This window comes from Nomascus leucogenys, chromosome 12 (genome assembly GCF_006542625.1).
Source record: "Nomascus leucogenys isolate Asia chromosome 12, Asia_NLE_v1, whole genome shotgun sequence".
NCBI lineage: Eukaryota > Metazoa > Chordata > Mammalia > Primates > Hylobatidae > Nomascus > Nomascus leucogenys.
The window spans coordinates 53,967,461-53,992,284 of NC_044392.1; the positions used below are offsets into that span (position 1 = coordinate 53,967,461).

A 24,824-nucleotide genomic window follows, 5' to 3' on the forward strand; every position below is an offset into this window, starting at 1 on the left:
TTTGGGAGGCTGAGGCAGGCGGTTCACAAGGTCAGGAGTTCGAGACCAGCCTGGACAACATGGTGAAACCCCGTTTCTACTAAAAATACAAAAATTAGCTGGGCGTGGTGGCACATGCCTGTAATCCCAGCTACTCGAGAGGCTGAGGCAGGAGAATCACTTGAATCCGGAAGGCAGAAGTTGCAGTGAGCCAAGATCGCACCACTGTACTCCAGCCTAGGTGACAGAGTGAGACCAGGTCTCAAAAAAAAAAAAAAAAAAAAAAAAAAAAAAAAGAGGCTATGGCTGTCATGTCATCCAGGTGGAGAGAGGGTAATGTGTTACAGTAGCAGACAGTAGAGATGGAAGAAATTGTCAGCTTGAGATACATTTTATAGGTAGAGTGAAGGGGTTTTTGGAAGACCTAGACATGGGGATATAACTGAAAGAAGAAAAGTAAATAGGGCTCCTAGAGCAACTAGGTGGATAGTGGTACCATTCACTAAGGTGGGAAAGGCCAGGGTTGGGGAATAGATCTAGGAGGAATGGGGAATAAATAGCTCTATGTGGCCATGTTAGGTTTGAAATATCTGTTAGATTTCCAAATGGAGCAGACAGGTAGATACTAAGTCTGGATCTCAGGGAAGAGGCCCAGGTCCTATGTGTAAGAATTGTCAGCATGTAGGTGGCTCCTAAGGCCATGCTTGTTCACCTTACTCTACCTTAAGCTCTAGATAATATCTTTTCCTAACACCTCTGTCCCAGCTTCCCTGAAAGGCATGTTCCCATCAGCAAAAATCTCAAAGACTGAATGGAACGGTAAAACTCTGCCATTCTGAAGAATCAGCTCCATGCACATGCATAAGACAGATTTGCAAGGCCTCTTCCACCAAACCCCTCATTTACCCATGACGAGTTTGGGGTGCAGAGAGGGGAGAGACCCAGTGGTGTCAATGCATAGCATTACCAGGGCTTAAACGTGACGTGTTGGGCCACAACACAGCATCCCTTCAGCAATCCTGTTGCCGCCAAGATGGCCTGATTATATTAGGGCTGTGGGATATGAACAAAGTCAGGTATGTGCACATACCATGACTAAATTTAAAATTACAATTTTAATCTATGGGGAGGGTTCATTCTTTATCATTCAAGGGTGAGTGAGAGTCCTAGGCATAGTATAGAACAAACAGAGCAAAGTTTTAAAAATAATAATCCTTCTGAGGACCAATGAGGCTCACGTCTATCTCCAAGGCTCCTCTGAGCCCTGCTTGTCTTTAATTCATGGTCGGTGAATGTGAACAGGCATTGAGGCCCCAGGTGCCCTGGCAGTCTGCATCAACCCTTTGTGAATAACCGCCATGGAAAGGTCAGGTACCACTTGGTTCCTGCAAAGCACCACTAGAGGGCTGCAGACACTAGCAGTGGCTGGTACAGATGGCCACTGAAACCGAATTTGAGAACCGCGCCATCGCCTAGTGGTCCAACCCTCCCTGTAGGCTGAGGAAATGAGAGCCTCAGAAATATTAAGTGGCTCTCCCAAGGCCTCCCGGCTGGTTAGTGGCAAAGTCACAATTCCACCACATTTCCTCTGATGCAAAATTCAGTGTGATATAATGGAAAGTATATGGGTTTTAGAGCCAAGAATCCCATTTTGCTGTGTCTTATCTTGGGTGCTCAGTGAAATTTCCTAACTTCTCTGAACTTCAGCGTCTTGATCTGTTTGATGGGTGATGAGTGCTTCTGCCGTGCCGTGTGTTCTGTTGGTACGTTGCCATAGTTGAGGGGCCCGGCACTTAGTGAACACTCAGCCAATGCTGTGGCCTTCACTCACCTCTTTCTGCTGAGGCCAAGTTCTTCTCTGAGATGGCTCAACCTCAAGAAGCAACTTTCAGGAATGAACTCAAATGATGCAGTCTGTTTACAATACTTTGCTGCATGTTGGAATACACATAAAGAGAACTATATATTGCTTTAAAAGACACAACAAATAAATATAACCATAGGAGGTATATATAGCTTTAGTTGAACAAGGAGGCATGGGAAGGAAAGGGTCTTCCTTGCTCTGTCCTAAGGTTTAGGTTCCCAGCATGTCCTTCCATGCACCCCCATTCAGCGGATGTTTGTTGAGTGCCCATTGAAGGAGGGACCTGGGCATTTGGGGAGGACACACACGAATCCTACCCTCAGCAAGAAAGAACAATTTCATGCCAGACATTTCCCTGTAACTTTATTTATCTTACCTCTTGGATTCTCACGATAGTCACGCTAGTGATTATTAGTCCTTAAGGATTCATCAACGGTCCCTCATGATTTTAGAGATGAGAAAATTGAGTCTCCGAAAAGTTAGATAACTTGTCCAAGGTCTTTCAGAAAATACGGAGAAGCTCTGGAGTTTAAGCCCGGCACTGCCTGAGCTTTCACAGCACTGCCTGCGCCCTATTCCTGGAGGTGTAAGGATTGAGGATGTGCAAAGTGCCGCAACAGGAAGGCTGCTGGGAATTCTGAGCAGCGGCCCCCTAACTAAGGGGATCCAAGATGGCTTCAGGGGAAGCTCACATGGGCCTGGGGAGGTGGGAAGAAGAAATTCCTGCCACAACTGTATATGGTAAATCAGATGCATCAAAACATGATGTGTTTGGTGGATGAAGGAGAACACACACACACACACACACACAGTTAGGGCTGGTTGAATTCCATAAAAGAATTCTTCCTGAAAGGAAGTACAGTCAAAAGCTGAAGTAAAAAATCTAAAGTTAGATTTGTAACACCAGTATACCTCACTACAAGCTTGCCCAGAAAATTAATCTCATGTTGCACTGTTCTATTAAAAAACTCAGACTGAAATGTCTTCACAAGGTAAACAATGGGAAAGGGTCCAGGAACTTCCTAAAGCATTTAACACAGCCAAAGGCTGACCTGACCTAATTGGTGGGAAGTAGGAGGGAGGCCAGGGAATCCCAGCTCCCTTCCACCTACCCTAGGGCTGGCAGACCGCCACTTAAAAATACTAGCCCAGTGGCCACGTGCAGCAACTGCAGGGCCGCCCCCACCCGGCCCCTTGAGGTGCTGCCCACCAGCATGTTTGTCATTGTGAGCATCTTCTGAACATGAATGTCCAGATGCTCTTCCAAAGCAGTTCTAGAAATAGCCAGGCACCTGAATAAAGCCTGACACAGGAAACATCTTTCCATCCAGGACAAAGCACACTTCTCCAGGGAAAGGAGAGAGGAAGTCATAATTAGAATCATTCATTCATCCAACAGAACTGAGCCTCCAGCAAAGAGCCAAATGTAATTTTTGACTCTGACTGCACATTGGAATCACCTGGGAACTTTTAAAAATACCAATGCCGCAGCTCCACCCTAAAACAATTAAGTAAGAATATCTGGGAGTGGAGCCCAGGCCTTTGCATTTTTTAAAAGCTCTCTGGATGCTTCTTACGTGGTTGAGAACTACTGCATTAAATATTATATACAACAAAAAACAGAGTCACTGACCAGGCCTCAAGGAGCTCACAGTTTCACAGAGCCCTACAGTTTGCAATATGTTTCTTCCTGCCAGTGACCTTGGTTGATAGTCACAACCAGTCTGGGAGGGTGTTGTTATTGCCTGTTTTGCAGATGAGGCAACTAAGCCTCAGAGAGACTATACAGCTGCCCAATATTGCACAGCAGGTAGGCAGCAAGTGAGCACAAGAACCAGGTTTTCTAATTCCGTGACTCCTGCTCTCACATCACAGATCAACATGTAGAGGAATCAGATTGAGGAGAGGGTCAAAGCACTTCATAACTGCAGCATGGCAAGAGTCAAGAGCCAAAGGAATAAATCGAGGAGAGTCTTAGGTGGACCTACCTGCCCTAACTAATGTCCACCAACCAACTGATGTCCATTAGTGTTCCTAAAACTGTGCCTGCGTTGATCAACTGCTTATTTAACTCTTCTCATTAAGAATTTTCTAGGCAACAGAACCTTATGGATAGAATTTTAAGCAGATACTTAAAAGATCACCTTGCCAGGCTTAACAACTGGCCTTCGGATATGCTAACAACCCCTAAGAAGAATACAATTTATTGCATAAATTCTGAGACTGTGAACAGTAAGTACTTAGTACAGTGTCTCAACTGATTTGTTGGCCACTAATTAATGGTCAGTAGGTGTTAGAGGGAGAGCCCATGTTAGTAAAAAGAAAAAGGGAAACAGGTGCAGCATGTGGCTAAGCAGTGGGCCAGAACTCAGAGGCTTTGAAATCTAATTCCTTTCTCGGTGGCTGTTTAGCCTTATGTAAACCCTCGCCTCTTTAGGTTACATATACAGTTTTGCCTACCCTGAAGTGGGCTATACATTCCCATGGCCTCAGAGATATTTAGTCTAGTTTCCCAAGTGCTGATCCTTTGGGAAGCAGGAATTGCTCTTCTCAAACAGATTTTCTACCCCTGCCCTTTCCCGTTCAGCAACTGTGATCTGGCTCTTCTCTGTCTGCTCTTCTAATCCCTTTTCTTCCTCACTCCTGGTGTTTGTCAAAGGGCAGTTTCCCTGTTCACCACTTGGAAATCACCAATAAAATGCAACCCTCCCACTTTGCACATGAAGAGACTGACATCCAAAGAGACACCCTGGCCAAAGCCACATAGACAGTGACAGAGCTAGGACCAGCCCAGCCTCCTGGTCCCACCCCAGTACTCTGTCAGGACAGAAACAACCAGGACCATAAAGCATTTGCGAGTGTAGGTTCCATTCCCAATGCTAACTAGAGCAACTCACAGTTACTAGACTCAGCTTAGTGGCCTTTGGGCGTGGGTGGGTCCAACCTTGGGCAAAATCACGATGAAAGGAAATGCAGTCTGATAACCCCTTGCCTCTTTCGGGTCAAGATGAAAGTACTTAGATGGGTCACTAGTGTATGTTACTAACACCTCAGTATATGCAAAATCCATATCTGTTTTTTAAAAGAGGATCCACTGGGAGAAGAACCCAAAGAAATAAGTCTCTGATAACAGCATTTATGGTCTGTGATATCTGGATTCAGTTGACCTTCTTGGTTCCTTCCATAACAGTAGTAAGGATAATAATAATAATAACCTACCTACCATTTACTGAGTACCCGATATATTCCAGGGGCTCTGAAACAGGCTTCTAGTATCATTTAATGCGCATGTGAAGCAGGTCTTATTTTCTCCTTACACAGTTGAGGAAAGTGAAACTCAGAGTGGGTAATAACATGCCCACGTTTCCACAGTTTATAAGCACCTGAGCTAAGGTCAAGTCTGGGTCTTTGTACCACATACATAAACCCCTCCTCAGAGGACCTCAGTCCTAAACAAACATCCAGAAATTTTGGACATGGCAGAGGCCATACATAGATCCAAGGATGCATACGAGAGAGAAATATCAGTCCTCAAAGGCTAAGCATTCTGCAGTTGCCTTCGAACTGGTTGCCCACCCACCCCCTGGACCATTCATCTTCCCCTTAGTCATGGACCCTGGAGGCTGTGAGGGAAGTAAGCAGCTTGAGTACTGTCTGGTCCAACACTGGAGAGGAGCCTGATGGCTGTGACATTCATCAACTGGTTAATTTCAGAAAAGCATCCATTTGCACCAGCTGCTTAAAAAGCTCTTGGCCCTCAGGAGACACTCAACCAATCACAAAGCAAAGGCAGGGAGTGTTTCTGGTAACCACATTCAATTGGGTGTCTGTCTGCTGCTTGATTGGTTGTATAATTTTGGCAAAGCAAAGGACAGTGGAGAATAGAGTTAAAATGAATGATCTTATTTCTTTTAAATTATTATTTTTATATTTATGACTCACATTTGTCCTTAATGCACAAGTGCCCTATTAACCCATCATGATGATGATGGTCATGATGAAAATGACTGCTGTTGCTCTTTACATGGTGAGAGATGCTTGGCTGTTTCTGACAAATTCTCCCTAGGTGGCTGCATCTTGTGTGTGTGTTTGGAGGGAGGGGAGAGGGAAAGTCACCACAGGTCCAGGGTCTCCTCTTGAACTCAGTCAGTTCAAGTTCAAGTCTCAAGTAAGAAATGTCTTATAAAAATGACTGGTAAACCAGAAGGCAAACACATTCACATAGACAAGGAGAGATTTCCCACCAGTTCCCAGAGTTGGTGTTGAGGAATGGGGCACTTCCTCCTAGTTGTCAGTTCCCCTCATGAGAGCAAACGCTCTACAATCACAGATTCGAAATAAAGTGCATGGGATGTTCTTAAGAAACCATTTCTCCTCGTTGGGATGAAGATGAATGAAGAGAAAAGCAGTATGATTATTTCAATCAATGCATAAAATGGATATGACAAAATACTGCTCCCTCTTATGATAAAAACTCACAGCACACTAGGAATACAAGGGAATGTCCTCACTCTGATAATAAGTATCCACAAACAAATTAAAACTAATCATATTAAGTGGAAAAATACTGAACGTTATCATTTCTATTCAACATTGCACTGGCCTGTGCCATATACTGTTAATGTCAGAAAAATAATTAAAATGCATTGCAATTGGAAAAGAAAAAATAAAATAGTAATTATTTGCAGTGACAAGATTATGTGTGCTGACCCTTCACAGCCTCACTCTATAGTTAATTCTTATCGGGACCTCTCAACGTGGCAAACACTGGACAACAATGATCTCACTTGGTCCTGCACTGGTTATCTCTTTCATTTTACTGGTGGTGACGGAGAAGCCTAGAGAGGGCAGTGCCCTCATTCAACTCCAGGTTTGTCTACCTACAAAGCTGAAGCTCTCAATTGCCCCCTTTGTCCCATCTCTGTAGGTTTAGAGCTACTTAAAGAGTTAGCACTGTGTGTCTATACTCAAAGTACCTTCTCCCTCTGTAGTATTGAGCACTTCTGACTAATTTTTGCTTACTCAGTCCTTTTATAGTCTCTATGTAATCCACCAGTCTGGCTGCATTTGAGAGTTTATATGTTTGTTTTAAACTCAATGGTTTATTAAAGTTAAGAATGAAGACTCAGTCCAGAAAAATAAAATATATATATACACACATATATATATACACACACACACATATATATATATATATATATATACACACACATACACACACACACACATACAATAGAAAGAAGCTGGAGATTATTCTAAAAGGTCAGGTAGGTAGGAGAGGGCAGAACATATATCTGAAGATGCTACATTCACTCATTCAACAACAAATAAGTGTGGAACATTTATTGTGTGCCAGCTACTGAATGCTTCGAACTGACAATAAAAAGATGAGGTCTTAGCTTTAGCGCCATCCTCTTGGAAACCTCTGTGCCATGAGAGCCAAGTGGAGGAAGAAATGAATGTGCAGGCTGAAGCACAAAAGAAAGATGAGGCAAAGGCTCAAGTAAATCACTAGTCTGTGCACCAGTGGAGGCCACGGGAGTAGAAACATGGAATGGCAGAGGCTGGAAATGCTGGTACGAGTTGTTGAACTGCATGCTACTGTCTAGAGCTTCTCTCAATGGATCTAGAACTTCATCGCCATCTGATCACTGAGACTACCTCTGAGATTCACCTTGCTCGTAACAAAAACTATCCATGTTGGTCCTTTGCCCCGGACCTGTGACATCCTGGACTATTTCTGTGTTCACTTGTGGATGAGTGAAAGAGCCATACAATAAATCACCTCTTATTCTGTCTTAGCTGAAGAGTTAACAAAAAAATAAAAAACAAAAAGATGAACAGGACTAAGCTATACCCTCAAGCTTCCTGCAGTGTAGTAGGGGTAGAAGTGGAAAATAGTTATGATCCAATGGGTATTTTGGAAGCAAAGGAAAATGCATGACCTGACTGCCAAAGTCCCTGAGTAGGGAAGCAGGGCTGGGAGGATTTCACTTGCCCTTTAAAATTATACATAATATCTTCTATTAGCTCATTAATAGCACCATAAGATGAAAAAAAGTTCATTTTTTAAGTCCATGCTTAGGACAAAAAAGTCTTAACACAAGTATTCAGAAATATCGGCTTATAAATGAATAATGAAATATGCTGAGGTGGAATAAAAAATAATAATAAACTATCTGTATTAGTCCATTTTCACACTGCTATAAAGAATACCACCTGAGCCTGGATAATTTATAAAGAAAGGAGGTTTAATTGACTCACAGTTCCACATGGCTGGGGAGGCCTCAGCAAACTTACAATCATGGCAGAAGGTGAAGGAGAGGCAGGCACCTTCTTCACCAGGCAGCAGTAGGGAGGAAAGAAGGGGAAACCGCCATTTATAAAACCATCAGATTTCATGAGAATTCACTCGCTATCACAAGAACAGCATGGGGGAGACTGCCCCCATGATCCAATCGCCTCCCACCAGGTCCCTCTCTCTGCACCTGGGGATTATAATTCAGATTACAATCCAAGATGAGATTTGGGTGGGGACACAGAGTCAAGTCATATCACTAACATTTATTAATGCAGGCACCAATCTAAGCTCTTTACGTGTATTAACTCATTTAAGCCTCACTAGAACCCTAAGGGATAAATATCAATACTATTCCCATTTTACAAACTAAAAATTGACTCACAGGTTGCTACACATGGCCAAATAACACTTATTATCTATTATGTAACTTATCCTAAAATGAGGTAGCAAGGAGTAGAGGGAAGAGAACAAACTTTCATTAGAACAAGGTTCTGCCACAGTTAGCTCTGTTGATTTGGGTCTTTATGGGTAAAGCGAGTGGGTTGGTAGATAACTTCTGAGGCTCTTTCAATTTCAAGCCTTGAAAATCCTTCTTAACTTTATTTTCTATGGGAATAAGGTAAGAAAGGACAAGAGATGAGCAGAGGTGAGAAGCAGACTGAAGTCACCACGGTTTTGGAAAGTGTCACTGGAACTGCAGCAGAGTTAATAGAACAGATGCCCAGTAGGTGGTCAGGAAATAGATGCTGAACAAAATGAATGGATGAAGGGAATAACTAGTGAAGGAAAAATAAAATCTTCACTCAGAGATGTTAAAAGATTGATGCCATACAATATAGCAGAAAAGAATGTAAACACTGTGTTTATAATAGAACCCCCAGTGGGACTGCAGAGGAGGAAGCATGACAAACAGGCACTGATCCTGTGGTTTCACGGCAGGGTTGTCAGGAGCATGAGTTCTGGCATCAGACTACTTCAAGTCCAGACTCTGCCACTCTTTAGTGTGGCCTTGGGCAAGTCACTCTATTTCTCTGTGCCTTGTTTTCCTTATGTATAATTCAGGAATACTATTAGCACTTTCATCATAGAGTTGCTGAAAGATAAATTGAGATAATATACGTATAGCCCTGGCACATGGTGAGAGCACTATTAATTTAGGCATTGTTATTAATTTTGAATTGGTGTGAGACAGACAAGTAGGAAATACTGGTTACACCAGTATTGGTATCTTCTCATCATATCCAGCCTGATTTCTCCTTGAAAGAAGTTGTGGCAGGGGCAAAAGGATGATGTAAGTGTTTGGTTAATGAGATCGCTGACAAACATGGAAGGAAATAAGACTAGGAATTGTGGACAAAGGCGGTTGAGGCATTACATGGATTGGTGCATAAAGGGCTCCTTAGAAAAGCCAGCGAGGCCGGGCGCAGTGGCTCACACCTGTAATCCCAGCACTTTGGGAGGCCAAGGTGGGCAGATCACAAGGTCAGGAAATCGAGACCATCCTGGCCAACATGGTGAAACCCTGTCTCTACTAAAAATACAAAAATTAGCTGGACGTGGTGGCACATGCCTGTAATCCCAGCTACTCAGGAGGCTGAGGCAGGAGAATTGCTTGAACCAAGGAGTCAAACATTGAAGTGAACCGAGATCGCGCCAATGCACTCCAGCCTGGTGACAGAGCGAGACTCCGTCTCAAAAAAAAAAAAAAGCCAGCGAACTGGAGCTCTCCACCTCCTCCAAGGGCAGGTCCAGAAGAAATGAGCTTGCTTCCAAACAGAGGGGAAGACTGTCCTAATAAGAAACTTAGAGTTCTAAAGGAGGAAGAAAGGTGCCTATTTCCTACTTTGTGAAGCTTTATAATGTAAATAGAAACATATTTTGGAGCTTTACATACATTCTTACCCTACTGAAATAAGGACTTAACTAAGGCCAAGGGTGAGTTGGAATGAATCAGTATTCCAAGCCTCAGGCCTAAGAACCTAGCATTGTTGGCATTCTTTTTCTTTTTTATTTTTTTTGAGACGGAGTCTCGCTCTGTTGCCCAGGCTGAAGTGCAGTGGCACAATCTCAGCTCACCGCAAGCTCCACCCGCCGGATTCATGCCATTCTCCTGCTTCAGCCTCCCAACTAGCTGGGACTACAGGCGCCCACCACCATGCCCTGCTAATTTTTTGTATTTTTTAGTAGAGATAGGGTTTCACTGTGTTAGCCAGGATGGTCTTGATGATCCGCCCGCCTCGGCCTCCCAAACTGCTGGGATTACAGGCGTGAGCCACCGCGCCCTGCTGCATTGCTGGCATTCTTGCCATAGCCTTGGTTCTACTTTGTCACATTCAGCCCCCACTCGCTGAGCACCTACTGTGTGCCAAGCACCCTCCAAGCCCTCACACTTGGTTTATATTCCAGACCTCCTAGCCGGCCTTTCTGAAGCACCATAATTGTGTATATGGGCGTGCAATCCCCATTCAACCTTAATTCTCCTGATCTTCTCCAGGAGCTGATTTCTGACTCACAAACTCATACTCAAGTCAGCCATAACGCCGATGTACTTCCCTGGTGTGTGCGCTGAAGGATGGGTTGGAGGAGGAGACAGTGACACTGGTTCAGACATTGAAAGCCTCCTTAGGGTCTGGGCCTCCGCCCTCGCACCTAGCAACCGGGGCCATAGAAATCATTAGCACAGTGCACTGATTCCCTTCTATTTCTCGGGTGCTGAGAAATGAAGGTAAATTAAAGAAAAGACGCGTATAAATAGGCCACTTTAACAAGTGATCATATTCACACCCAGGAACCACAATAACAAATCAGAACAACAGAGAAACATAGCGCGCTAATGAGACCGGAAGGCTGTTTCAGTTTCTGGGCTCTGCTCACTTGTGTTTTGAAAGGGCGAAGCAACTGAGTTGCAGGAATGTCCTGGGGGAGAAAATTCCACCAGGATGGACTATTATCAAGTTGTCACGGAGGAGGCGGGAAAAGGCTGCCGAAGAGAGTCTGACTTGTAGACTGCTCTCAGAAGGAATCAATGCTGGGTCTGATCAGAGCTCATCCTCTTTCATGCTGCCTGATTTTTTGAGAAATAATGCCCAGGGTTACACTGCATCATTGCAAACTCACCAGCCAGCCCCAGTCAGAGCTAGAGACCAGGCAGGGGAGAGCAAATGTAATCTGACCCTACCACCTGCTGGCTGGCTGGCTGGAGGGCGGGTAGGGAAGGCAGGCCATGTTTGAGAATCTTTGTTGAGGCTTTGCTATCCATCCTATAGCCCATCCTCCCACAGAATTGCTTATTCCTCTGGCAAAACCCTGATTCTCAGTGCCAAGCTTCTCCATGCATAAAATAAGGATGATAACATTTGTTTTCCACTTTTTCAGTGTCTTGTGAGACTTCATCTGCTAATATTTATAAAGCATCTCAAACTTCTTCAGTGAAAGGTGACAATCTGTAAGCACCTTGAACTGCCATTGACAACTGACAATTATTGAGCATGGACTTCGGATCAGACCGTGTGCCAGGTAATTTATATACGTTATTCAATTCAGGCCTGGTACAACAGCCTGGTAAAGTAGGTGTTGCTATTCCTGTCTGGCAAAGAAAAGGAAACCCAGAAAAGTCAAGTAACCTTGCCTAAATGCACACAGGTAAAAAGAGTCATGATTGAGTCTGATTCAAAGATTTCCCAATATGTGGCTCAGCCTCTCTCATACACTTTACTTTGAATCTCCTTGGATTGTGTGTTCATTTATCCAGTGAGCCGCTATGTGCCAGGCATTCTTTCCCTATCTTTCATCATCTACCCTTTTCCATGTCTCTGTGTGTACATATCTGTTTCTACGTGTCTTTCTCCAATTTTTGTCTCTGATACACACACACACACACACACACACCCACACACACACCCTGAGCCAGGTGGAGACCAGTGTTCTCATCCTATAGCCCAGTTATAGGGCACCCAGCTTTTCTGGACCTACGCCACAAGGCTTATTACCCTCCACTAGCAGGGGCAGCCCCATCTCTTGGCACAACTCCCAGGGACCCCCATACCTGGCGCTGCTTAGGGGTCCAGTTCATCTACCTGAAACTGAGTGAGCTTTCCTTGGCAAATTCTGAAGAAGTTTTTTCATTCATTGTTTGCTACAATTCATTTGACAATAAATCATATATTGCTTTGTGGCAGCTCTTCCATTGTTGCCTTAAACAACTGTTCAGCACTTAAATTTTTCTCATGTTTATGTCTTGTTCCTGGAAGCAAGAGTCGTGTCTTATGTCTCTGTTTCATCTGCAGTCCCCACATGCTTGACACGTGAGAGGCATTCAAGAAACATTTGTTGATTTTATATTCAACTTCCTCCCGTTCCTGGGAATGGGTCTGCCTAATTACCCTTCCTGACAAATTCTGTGCCTTGCTATATATTCCTATCTCCCCGTACCCCATCCTTTCTATTTTTATTTTTTTCATTCCTTCCTCTCCTCAGTTAACTAAGCAGAAGTCACAGAGTTATGTTTATTTCTTAAATTATCTTCCTTGGGTCCTATAGGTGGAAAGAAAACCAAATTTGGAGTCTGACCATCTGAGTTTGGGTCACTATGTGACAACAGAGTTTACTGGCTGTGTGACCTCAGCCTAACTACCGAACTCGGCTGAAAATCCATTTCTCCCACAATTACTATCTCCAGGTCTTCCTCATCTCAGACCATGCTCCTGAGGCACACCTTGCAAAGGTCATCAATGTCCTACCTGCAGCCAAATCCAATAGACTGTTTTCAGCCTTTTTATTTTGACCTCAGCACATCTGTCTTTATTTGTTTATGTATTTACTTTTTGCAGAGACAAGGTCTCCCTTTGTTGCCCAGGCTGGCCTTGAACTCCTGGGCTCAAGCGATCCTGCCATCTCAGTCTTCCAAAGTGCTGGGATTGCAGGCGTGAGCCACTTCACCTGGCCCATTTGTCCTTATTGACCAGTTTTTTCTTGTCTCAACACTCTTCCCTCATGCCATCACCCTCATCTCATGTTCTTCTGACTTCTCTACTTGCTTTTTTTCATTGTTATCATTCTTCTTACTAAAACATGAGCTAACCTGAATTGATGCTTACTATGTGCCAGAATTGTGATAAACTTTCTAGGTACTGCTCCATAGGTAAGTGCTATTACTGTCCTTGTTAGAGATGGAAAGACCATGGCTCATAGAGGTGACCTAACTTGCCCAGAGACATATGGCCAGAATATATTCTCTCAACAGAACAACATGCTTCTTCGACTCCTTTATGGGTTCTCCTTCTCTTCTTTTTACTTTTGAAGTTCCTTGGAGCTCCATCCTGGGCCTGTTTCTCCTCTGTCTACTCTCCCTGGCAATCTCGGCTGCTTCTTTGTGTTTAATAACGAACCATGTGGCAATAGTTCCATATTGCCATCTTCAGCCCATGCTCCTCTCTTGAGATCCAGATCTTTGTCTTCAACTACTTACTGGACAGTGATACATGATGTTTCCAACATGACATGTCTTAAACTGCATTAGTCATCTCTCCCTCAAAACCTGCTTTTCCTCTCAGGCTTCCTACCTCAGTAAAGTCACATGAGCCATCCACCAACTGGCCAAGTGAGAAAGCTCAACGTCGTCTTCTTTATCTCTCATTCATCCTTCTTAACATGGCTTCCAAGACCCTTCAAGACTTTGTTCCTTTCTCTTTCCAGTTTCATTTCTTCCGATTCATCCCCTGACATTCTTTATCCAGCTGTGATCACCACAGTGTAAGTCCTAGAGTAAGGCAAATTCACTTGCTTGCTTTCTCTGACTTTCTCTGATGTTCTCGTGTCTGGGTCTTCGATAAATTGTACCTCTAGCTGTAACATGCTTCCATCTCTTGCCCCTCACCTAGCTCATCTTTATTTACTATTCAGGTCTCATCTTAAATGTCACTTCTTTTGAAAATACTTGCCTAGACCACCTCAGATCTTCCTGCTAGCTGTGCCCAGCTACCCTTACTTACCGAAGCATACTCCTGTCACATGGCAATTACTTTTCAACTGTTGATATAGTCTTGTCTATTGTAGTATCTTGAGTATCCAGCACAGTGCCTTGTGCATAAAAGGCTCTCAAAATATGTTGAGCAAATGAATGAATTATAAAATAGAGTTTGCTAAAACTACTTCTCAGTAATATTAAGTAACCGTGGAAATTATGAGATAATATGTGTGATTATACTTTGTAAACTGTAAAATTCTAGAACAAACTCCATAATGATAAAAAAAATTATGCATGGTTGGTCTCCCACACTTTTCCAAATTCCTCATCCCCTTTCTGGACCCACTATCTCCTCAACAGCCAAGAGATCTTGATGTATCAAAGTCCCATCAGGGGACTCCAGCTGAGATTCGCCCCAGGTTCTCTCACTTTGAGGCTTCTTTCTGATCCAGGAGCTACTTAGGTAAGTTGTCTTCCATATCATCTCTGTCAGTTGCATGCTGAACTTGGCTCAATCAGCAGCTACTGACAAAACCACTCTTCCGTACCTATACCTCTGCTCTGGTCCAATCCAATTTGGTTCTTTAAGCTGATTCTCCCCACTCACTTTGCCCTCTAATCTGCCAGGACACTTAGTGACTGAGGATTAGACTTTTCACTGAGGATTAGTGTCTTGCCCTACCACCCCAATGGGTCCCTCTTGCTTTCACTTGCTACAGAAACTTTACGAGAGAAGGACATCCTAACTTAAGGTTCTCCTGGCCATAGAAAAGCTAATTTGGAGAAAATTAGGATGTTGATAGGTTTTTAAAGCAAACCCTCAATGAGTTGATTACTGAGTGAGGGAGGTTGACGTGGGTATGAGAAAAGGGAGACAAGGAGAAATAAGGAGTATCTGTGGGGGTACGAGAGTTGTTGGGGGAGAAGGAGCGTGAATTCGATCCTCCCTGGTGATGCACTGTTTCCTCAATGATAGCTCGTCTCTCCAAAAGCAGGGTAACTTCTCTGGCTGGCTCCCAGAGAATGGGTGTCCCATTCTCAACCAGCATCACCTAAGACACACTTGGATATAGGGCTGCTTTTCCAGAACCATCCCTGAGTTTAGAGGCCCAAATTGGGGATAATCTCTGTGATTTTTTTTTTTAATTACCACCAGGGATATGTTTTGGGAAAGTCAATCACTGTATCAGCTAGTGGTTTCAACTTATAAAAACAACCACAATTGCAACAGCAAAAACCTCTGATTCATTCACATAAAGAGAGTGTGTAGACAGGCCTTCCTTTCTACTTCAACACCTGCTCCTCAGACTCACCTCCTTTGTGACTTCTTGAAAAATGCCTTGAGTGTTCATTAACCTGATGTAACCAATATAAATATGTTAGAGGAAAGCACTCAACGTTATCTGTCCTGCACCATCCTTGCCAGAGAAGGATAAGCTCTTAATACAATAGGAGATTGTTTATCTGAAAAATCTAACCACTGGAAGCATCCAAGAACTGTTTATACGCTAAATTTCTTTTCTTTTTTTTAGACAATATGTTCTTGTGGAATTAACATATCTAAATTCCAGAGAAAGTGTTGATTGGACGTTCAAGGTGAATAGTCCTCCTTTACAGTCCCTGAGCTCAGGCACCTTCCCTTCCCTCAGGCCCTTAATGTCTCTCTCCCCTATAGGCTCTCCTTCCCTTCTGGCTTCTGTTGCAGCACCTCTTTCTACCACACACCCCCATCCTCAGCCCAACACAGCATTGCTTGTAAAATACTCAAGGTGCTAAACTTACCTGCACCTTTGTGTGTTTTTACTGCGTAATTGAAGGAAGTGACAGAACTGTCATAATGTGTGAGTTTAAGTCTCTGAGTTTTAAATTCAACACAGAAGAAAAACAAGGGGCTCATGAAGATGAGAAAGGTAGCAGACACATTTCATAATTTTTCAAGATATTACTCCTGGAGCTTTATTTTTTCCTCCTCCCAAAATCCTTGCATAACAACTAGATAGAATGATGAGCAGTGGCACCTTGGAAGGCAGCCAGTCTCACAGTATTAGAGAGATAATATAATTTTAGAACTGGAGGGGACCTCAGACCTGATTTAGTCCAACATTCTCATGTTAAGATTAGGACAGTGGGGCCCAGGGAAGTGTTGTGATTTGCTCAAGGTCGCATAGGGGATTTGGTTGAGCAAAAGCCCTCTGGGCACCCAAGGCCATACTATCCAGATTCAGGCAGGGCTTGACTGGCAGCAGCGGGGCCTGTGCATACAGCCAGAAAGAGGCAGTGATAAAGAAAGTGAGGCTGCAGGGTGCCGGGGGAAAAGAAGCCAGGAAGGATAACAGAGGAAGATGCCTTTGAAGCACAATTTCAAACTAAGTGGTCAAGCTTGCAACATTTGGAGCATGAGGGTTACCAGATGGGCCTGGGATGGGCAGCAATCAGGCACTGGGGGATTCACTGGGAGTCAAGGCAACCAGAAGAAGCTGAGTCAAAGAGACTGATGTGCAAACCACATAAGGCTCTCCATATAGTAGCTACAGCTGCAAACCCAAGATCAGTGTTTAGATTTACAGGTGTGTGGATAAGACTTTTGGTCAGGGCCGGGTGCAGTGGCTCATACCTGTAATCCCAGCACTTTGGGAGGCCGAGGCAGGTGGATCACGAGGTCAAGAGATCGAGACCATCCTGGCTAACACGGTGAAACGCCGTCTCTACTAAAAATACAAAAAACTAGCCGGGAGTGGTGGCAGGTGCCTGTAGTCCCAGCTAGTCGTGAGGCTGAGGCAGGAGAATGGTGTGAACCCGGGAGGCGGGGCTTGCAGTGAGCTGAGATCACACCACTGCACCCCAGCCTGGGCAACAGAGCGAGACTCCATCTCAAAAAAAAAAAAGACTTTTGATCAGCATCAGTCACCTCAGCCAGGTCCCTGAATCACAGCCAAGCCTAGATGAGTGGTATTATTGACCATGATAATGGAAGGATGAATGGTGGCTATGACTGCCTACTGCAATTAACCTTTAGGATGGCAGAAATTCTGATTTGGCCAGCCCTTGGCCCAGACGGCAATGTCCCCAAGACACAGTGATCACTGTGAACAGAAGCAGCTTCCATGACAAAGGCCACATACACAGCCCTGTGATCGAGACCACTTTGTCATGGGTCAGAGCTCAGGTTAACATAGACCTTTGGGGGTGTGGGGGATGGAGACAGTGAGGAGAGCACAGAGCTGCAGAGTGGAGAGAACTGAATTGACTATTCTCAAATCTTATGGATTCAGAAGCTGTCAATGGGGCAGTAGCAAAACATTCGTGCCACTGATACTAAAATGGCAAATCTCTCAACAATTTTATTGCCAGTATATTCAGAAGGTTTTGTCACAAATCTTCAGTAAGTGACTTAACTTTGCTATGTGTCAGGCTAAATCAATGCAATGCAAAAACATCTGGATGACAATGAAGCATCTCTGTCAGTTGTCTGGATGTTTTGTCTACCTGACATCAAACAGCTGGATTCTTGTAAACATTTGGATGATGCACTAAATTTTTCATTTTTCATTCAGATCACAAAATCATAGACTCTCCAGCTTGACAGGAACTTAAAGGTCATCTAATCCCTGTATTTGGCATAGCCTCAAATGACCTATTCTGTATTATCATGCAAATCAAACACTGAGATAGGGGTATGTGTTCTGTCTAATTACACACATTGTATCTTATTTAAAAACATGTTTATTTTAACATTTGGTTCTCCTTGGCTGTTTAATTGAATTGTAAATGAATCATTTACAGGGGAAACTAGATTATTATATGTATAAAAATACAATGAAATCCTGTAATTAGGCCAGACCTGTTTTACAAAAAAAGAAAAAAACTGCAGGTGTGTAAATGCTTGTGAACTTTGGTGCTATGTTCAACACTAAGCCAAAAGGCTATATGAGTTACCGTCACTCATAGAACTACCTGCTTAGTTTCACAAGGAGAGCAGTTTGCAAAGAAGTTTGCTTTAACTCTTTTTCACTTCTTACTTATTCCTGCCATTTAACAAGCTTACATCAGGTGTCTGTTTCTAGACTGAGACAAGCAAAGTAAGGGCAAAGGACTGTGAAATTCATTAACTCCAGAGATCTGTTTCAGCATCTGAATCTTTCTCATCCAGATGGCCAAGGCTTCATCCCACCCCAAACCCCTTTCATATTCAGAGAGTTCCTTTAAAAACATTCACCCAATCACAGCTTCATAGAGAAGACGGCTAAGGAAGCTTTCTTACCCATAGATTCAGCTCCTGGTCTAAAGTATGTGCTTAATTTCCCTGGAAGTCTGCACGGAGTTTTTCATTTTTTACAAGTTGTTCTTTGAGCTATTGTCTCATTTATACTAGTAGGCAGCATAGAAATGGGGACAGCCAAATTAAGATATAGGAGCAAATAGGGAGTATTTTCTAAAACTAGATAATGTGTGCATGCTGAGTGAAAAAAATGGTAATCTGGGGAGAAAAATAAAGTTAGAAGGTCCAGAAAAAGGAAGAAAGGGTGAAATGAGATGATGAGTCAATGAGGCAGGGAGATCTACGAAGACTGTTCTGGATGGCAGGAGATGTAGAAAAGAAGGTTCTTACATTTGCAGTGATGAAAGCTTATAATGTGCAAGGGGGAGGCATAGTAAATCAATCAGTCAGCCAGCCAGCAGCATGTGCTGGGTGCCCACGGTGTAGAGCATTCTTGGTACTAATAACTGCAGGGCGTTATCGAGGTTGTAAAAGACCTTCCAAGATGAGCTTGAAAACTAGTGGACGAGAACATCACAGAAAAACCACACCTCACTAAACTTCAGAGGAAACCAGAATCATATTAAATAATGAAGATGGCTATTACCTAAGCAGGCATCAGTACAGCCACATGCACAAAAAAATAACTCAAGCAATCTAGCTAGTGCAGGTTTAATATATATGTATGTCAGAGTTAACATTTATGGAGTGCTTACTATGCAGCAGACATTGTATCAAGTACTTTATACACATTACATCTTATATATGGGAGATGTGGACAAGCCTAGAAAATCTAAACATCATGTAATAGGCCTGTTTATTTTGGTATGAAGTGAAATAAATGAAAGGATATGGGTAGAGATGTAAACACAAGACTCCAGCATTCAAGGATTTGACATAACTAGCTGTGACTATTCATGGGCAACCCTTAAAGTAAAGGGGTTAAGTTGTAATTTTCTCAGATTTGGATTGACTTATGGTGGGCAATGACTCTCCTTCAGCTTTGGGTAGAGAATTGTTCCCTGCCACTGTCTACATCTCAGTACACCTTGATTGTTCTATGTGTTTCACTGAGTTTGTCTTTTTTTTTTTTTTTTTTTTTTTGAGACGGAGTTTCACTCTTGTCACCCAGGCTGGAGTGTAGTGGCGCTATCTCGGCTCACTGCAAGCTCCGCCTCCCAGGTTCAAGTGTTTCTCCCGCCTCAGCCTCCCCGGTAGCTGGGATTACAGGTGCCCACCACCATGCCTGGCTAATTTTTTGTATGTTTAGTAGAGACGGGGTTTCACCACGCTGCGTAGGCTGATCTCAAACTCCTGACCTCAGGGAATCCGCCCGCCTCAGCCTCCCAAAGTGCTGGGATTACAGGCATCAGCCACCGTGCCCAGCCAAGTTTGTCATCATTCTTTTGAAGTTCTGCTTTTCTGAATTATAGGTGGACAGTATAAACTGTTGTTTAACCAAGAGTTTAAAGATTTGCAAATGTCTTCAGAAGTATAAACATTCACAAAGGGAAAGTGTATCCTGACTTTAGAGGAATGTAGAAGTACCCCATTGGGTATGAGTAAGTTCTCCAGAGTCTCTCTCTAATCTAGTTCTAGGGTAGGATAGAGATGGAGCCAGAAGGGTCTGTGTCTGCAGTTGTGACAGTGTTACCCTTCTTCAGCCTCCTGCACAGTGAGCGACCTCCAAGGATTATTCAGGGTTTGGGAATAGAGAATTGTAAAATGTATTTTAGATGGGCCAACCTTTTCTCAAAATCCTCTTCAAAGGAAAACTAGCCTCTTCCTCACCATTGCCTGCTGTGCTGAGGAAGAGGACCTGCTGCTCCTTGAAGAAAGGTGGCCATTTCGATACCACAAGAGCCTACTCTGCCCTATGACTGGATGCCTGGCCAACTCCTGACATTAAGGCAGCAAGCAGCCCCAGTACTGCACAAAGTTCTGCAGCAACAGAAGTGATGATTAAATAGGGCAATGGGTTCTCTTGGGAATGTAACTGGGAAATTCCAAAAAACAATCAATCAGTATCATGAGGAACATCAGGAAGAACACAGAAGAGCAGCCCAGGCATGCTCGCAGTGAACAGCACAGAGATGCAGGGCCACCTCAGTGTTAGATCCTTCCAGTGTCCATATGACATTTCACTCACCGGGATGCCACTGGTGCCAGATGCTCCTGTGATGTGCCTCTCTCACTGCCACAGGTATGCTGCAACAAGCCCCCACTGACTAAGGTAGCCTGAGGGAGTGTCAGTTCCTGGAAAACAAAAAATCACCGTAGTGTCAGAGCTGGTCACTTAGTCAGTGCTACTCAAAGTGTGGTCCAAGGACCAGTGGAATCCACCACTGTTCCAGTGTGCAGAAACAAAGCGTAGAAACAAAACAAGCATTTGGAAATCTTTAAATAGGAATTTGACCTTGCCCCAGCATCCAATTTTATGTCTGTTAAATCTAATAATAAAAAGTTGAGCTTGCATTTCGTAAGTCTATGGGAGTTTTTTTCACTTCATTTTTCTAATAATTTATTTTTATTGTGTTTTACAAAAGTATCAGTATGTGAAGGACTGAAAACTGTCAAATATGTAAAAACTGGTGCTTCACAACAGTTTGAGGCGCACTGATCTAGTCCCCTGTTTACAAACTGTGAATCCTTGACCCATTTGTGGGTAGTAACCCAATAAGGAGTCACGAAATTAATTGGTGTGGATACCAGCACTAACAAAAGAATAGAACAAAAAGTATCAGGGTACACTGCATGAATTCAGGATTAAGTACTCTTTTGTGAAATTTTTATTTTAAAAAGTATATGCAAATACATACGCACATACACACTTGTTTATTTTTGCATGTATATAAAACAGAAAAAGGAACCTGGGTTGCCCATGTTTTGTTGTAAAAGATACTTCTGCTTTTCTAATAGTTGTAAGGAAAATGTCTGCACATATTTGGAAAACTACGTGTTGTCCATTGCACACTCTTCTGCTATCTTTTATCTGATTTGGATTCTATGGGAGCTATTTCACAACTTTGTAAACTGTAGCTAGCTGATAGCATTGCAAAATAATTATTGTCTGTAAACATGCAAGTTTTGTCCCTTCTGGTAGAGGTTCAATTGACTCCCACTCCCTCTATGGAAGAAGTCAGTTTTGCCCTTTTTTTGTGCATTCATTTCAGTATTCTTGATCTATACATGTTCTTTGTATTCTCTTTTGAGCCAGTTATAATATCTGCCTAGTTCTCTCATTGAGTTAAATAAAATCTCCAACACATGTTCATGTTCAATCTGTATGAGTCATGATTCTGTTTTGTTTTTTTTTTTTAAATTACCTTTTAACGTAGGTCACAGTAGAGCTTTCATGCATCAGGTGGCAGTGTTTGTTCAAACTTAGGTCAACTGTAATGAAACGGGATACCGCGACAAGAAGGCAAACCTGGATCCCTAGCAAGGCAGAGGGACTTCCTGGTTTAACTTTGTGCTGTTGCCTAGAGGAATCAAAACGAAGGGGAGAATTTTATTGTGAAAGACCACATGCCAGCAATGATTTTAATTGCCGCTCTGTAAGATCCCTCCCACGCCTTGTTCCCATGATGTTTGAAATACACATCTCTTTTACTACAGTTCAGAAAAATCTGAAGATACAAATGAATACGGACTAGGCAAATTAGAAGTACAAGGTCTCAGACATAGCAAGAAAGAACACCAGCTTGAGAACAAAAAATTTAGGTTCTAGGTCCAACTTGATCCCTAATTAGCTGTATGATTTGATTTTAAGCATGTGACTTAGCTTCTCTGGGCCTCGTATTCTTTATCTGTACATTGATTTACCTTAAGTTGGTAGTTTTCCATTTTTTTTCAGGCACAACAACTTTTCTTTTTTTCAAAAGAAAGCTTGCATACAGTTTTAATGTGCAAAACAAGACAACAACTCTGGTTTAGTAGGGTGTCTGCTTGGTTTCAACTCCTCCACTGTGGTGGCCTCTAATTATAGGGGCCCCTCAGAACTGTGAGGATTCCATTATAGCACGGTCTGAGAAGCATGGAATCCAAGAGCACTAACATTCTTCCTAATGCTGTGATGTTCCAGTCAATTACTTTGTCTCTGGTTTAAGAGCATTCAAAATCTTTCCCAAGTTGTTCCACCCTTTCCTTCCTTGTCCCATATCCCCACCCTGTTGAGTATCTCTAATTTTAGCTCTGACCTTTAGAGTCCTTGTTCTATCTTCAGTTCCTTCAACTGCTGGGATCCACCCCATAGGTTTGGTCCAAAACTGAACCTATGGGGTGTATTCCACTGTATTCTAATGATCTGTTTAATTATCTGCTTCCCCAACCAGACTGAGTTCCCTGAGAGTGGGAGTCTTGTCTTCTCACCTTTGTCTCCCAGGTCCAGTGCCGTGCCTCGCCCTCTTCTCTATTCTCAGTACACACTGTCTGAGTTCTCTTCTCTACCTTACCTATGTATGTTCTACTCAGATCTCTCTCCTCAACTTCAGCCTCTCGTGTACAACTACTTTCCAGACAATTCCACTTTGAGTATCTCATAGGCTCTTCAAAAGCAGCACATCCAGTTCTATAGCTTCCATTCAGAATATTTACCTCCTCCTAAAGTCCTATCTCAAGGAAAGATGCTGCAATCTATCTGCTGCCAAAGCCAGAAATCCTTGACACCTCACTTTCTTTCATTTCCACTTCCACATCCAACTCTTTCATTCCACCTCCTACCATTTTTTAATCCATCTGCACTTTTTTCAGAGATGGAGTCTTGCTATGTTGTCCAAGCTAGACTTAAGTGATCCCCGTCTCAGCGTCCTGCAGAGCTGGAGCTACAGGTGTGTGCCACAGCACCAACGACCTATGTCTTTCCATTTCCACTACTGTTGCCCAAGTTAAGATCACACGGATAATAACAGATCATTTTCATGGTGCTTCCAGCGTGCCAACTGTTGCAAAAATAACAAAACCCTTTTCATACATCAGACCCTTCAATGTACATATCTGCTCTGGTTATTACTGTAGCCCCATTTTACCATTAAGGACATTGAAGTTTAAAGAGAATAACTTACCCAAGCTAGTAAGTGTTGGAGCTGAGAATTTAGTCCCTGTCTCTCCAATGCCAATACTCTAGCCCTTAACTGTAATATAACAACTGAAATATTAACTGGTGTTGCATCCTTACTATCTGCTTTGCCTTCTAAGTCTTTTTTTCCATTCTACAGCCCAGGGATTTTTAAAAAATAGAAATCTTACTGTGTCCGGAATTTATTCCTTCTGGTGGGTTCTTGATCTCGCTGTCTTCCAGAATGAAGCCACGGAGCCTCCCGGTGGGTGTTACAGTTCTTAAAGATGGTGTGTCTGGAGTTTGTTCCTTCAGATGTTCAGATGTTTCCAGAGTTTTTTCCTTCCGGTGGGTTCGTGGTCTCACTGACTCCAGGAATGAAGCCACAGACCCTGGCGGGGAGTGTTATAGCTCTTAAAAGTGGCGCATCCGGAGTTGTTTGTTCCTGCCGGTGGGTTCGTGGTCTCGCTGACTTCAGGAATGAAGGCGCAGAGCCTCGCAGTGAGTGTTACAGCTCATAGAGATAGTGCGGACCCAAAGACTGAGCAGCAGCAAGATTTATTACGGAGAGAGAAAGAACAAAGCTTCCACAGCACGTAAGCGGACCAGCGCCGGTTGCAGCTGCTGGCTGGGTGCGGGGGGGGGGGGGGGGGGGGTGGCCAGCTTTTATTCCCTTATTTGTCCCACCCACACCCTGCTGATTGGTCCATTTTGCAGAGAGCTGATTGGTCCATTTTTACAGAGTGCTGAATGGTGCATTTACAATCCTTTAGCTAGACACAGAGCTCTGATTGGTGTGTTTACAATCCTCTAGCTAGGCAGAAAATTTCTCCAAGTCCCCAACTTGACCCAGGAAGTCCAGCTGGCTTCACCTCTCATTATCATGTGTCCTCCACTTAAAATTCTTCATTATTTTTCCTTTGCCCAGGGATACAATAGAAATGTGTTAATATCTCACTATGCCCTTCATAATCTGTATGTGGTGTCTTTTCTTGCTACTGTCACCCTTGGCTTCAGTCATACTGAACTTTTTATGATTTGGGGGGCATATATTGCAGTATTTTCCATTCATCCTCAATATCTTCTTTTTCCTCTGCTTGAGAAGTTCTTTATTTCCCCCACCTCTTTACCCAGCCAGCTCCTAGTTATACTTCAGTTCTCAGCTCAGAAATGTTCAACTCTAAGAAACAGTCTGTGACCATTCCTGTTCCCAGAGCACCGTGTATCTTCTGAAGCTACCATTGTGACACTACATTATAAATGCTTGCATATTTGTCCGTATCCTCCCCCAGTACAAGCTCCCAGAGGGAGACTACTTCTGATTTATTCAGCATTGCCCGTTGTCTTAACTTGGGTTCCTTAGAAGCAGACCCTGAGATGAGAATTCTTCTTACTCAAGTG

General features: G+C 43.3%; 1 long non-coding RNA gene and 1 pseudogene across 2 annotated transcripts in view; both read right to left on the minus strand.

Annotated features, from left to right (window-relative positions):
• LOC105740601 overlaps positions 1-24,049 on the minus strand; it is a 149,049-nt gene extending 125,000 nt beyond the window's left edge. Inside the window, exons 1-3 of the long non-coding RNA XR_001116667.2 lie at positions 23,615-24,049; positions 21,694-21,849; positions 20,517-20,623 (exon numbers count right to left, since the gene is read on the minus strand). This is a non-coding gene — a long non-coding RNA (uncharacterized LOC105740601). The remainder of the gene's footprint in view (positions 1-20,516; positions 20,624-21,693; positions 21,850-23,614) is intronic.
• The window catches only part of LOC100585076, a 1,278,821-nt pseudogene that overhangs the window by 399,102 nt on the left and 854,895 nt on the right, over positions 1-24,824 (minus strand). The gene's annotated exons all lie outside the window — the stretch shown is intronic.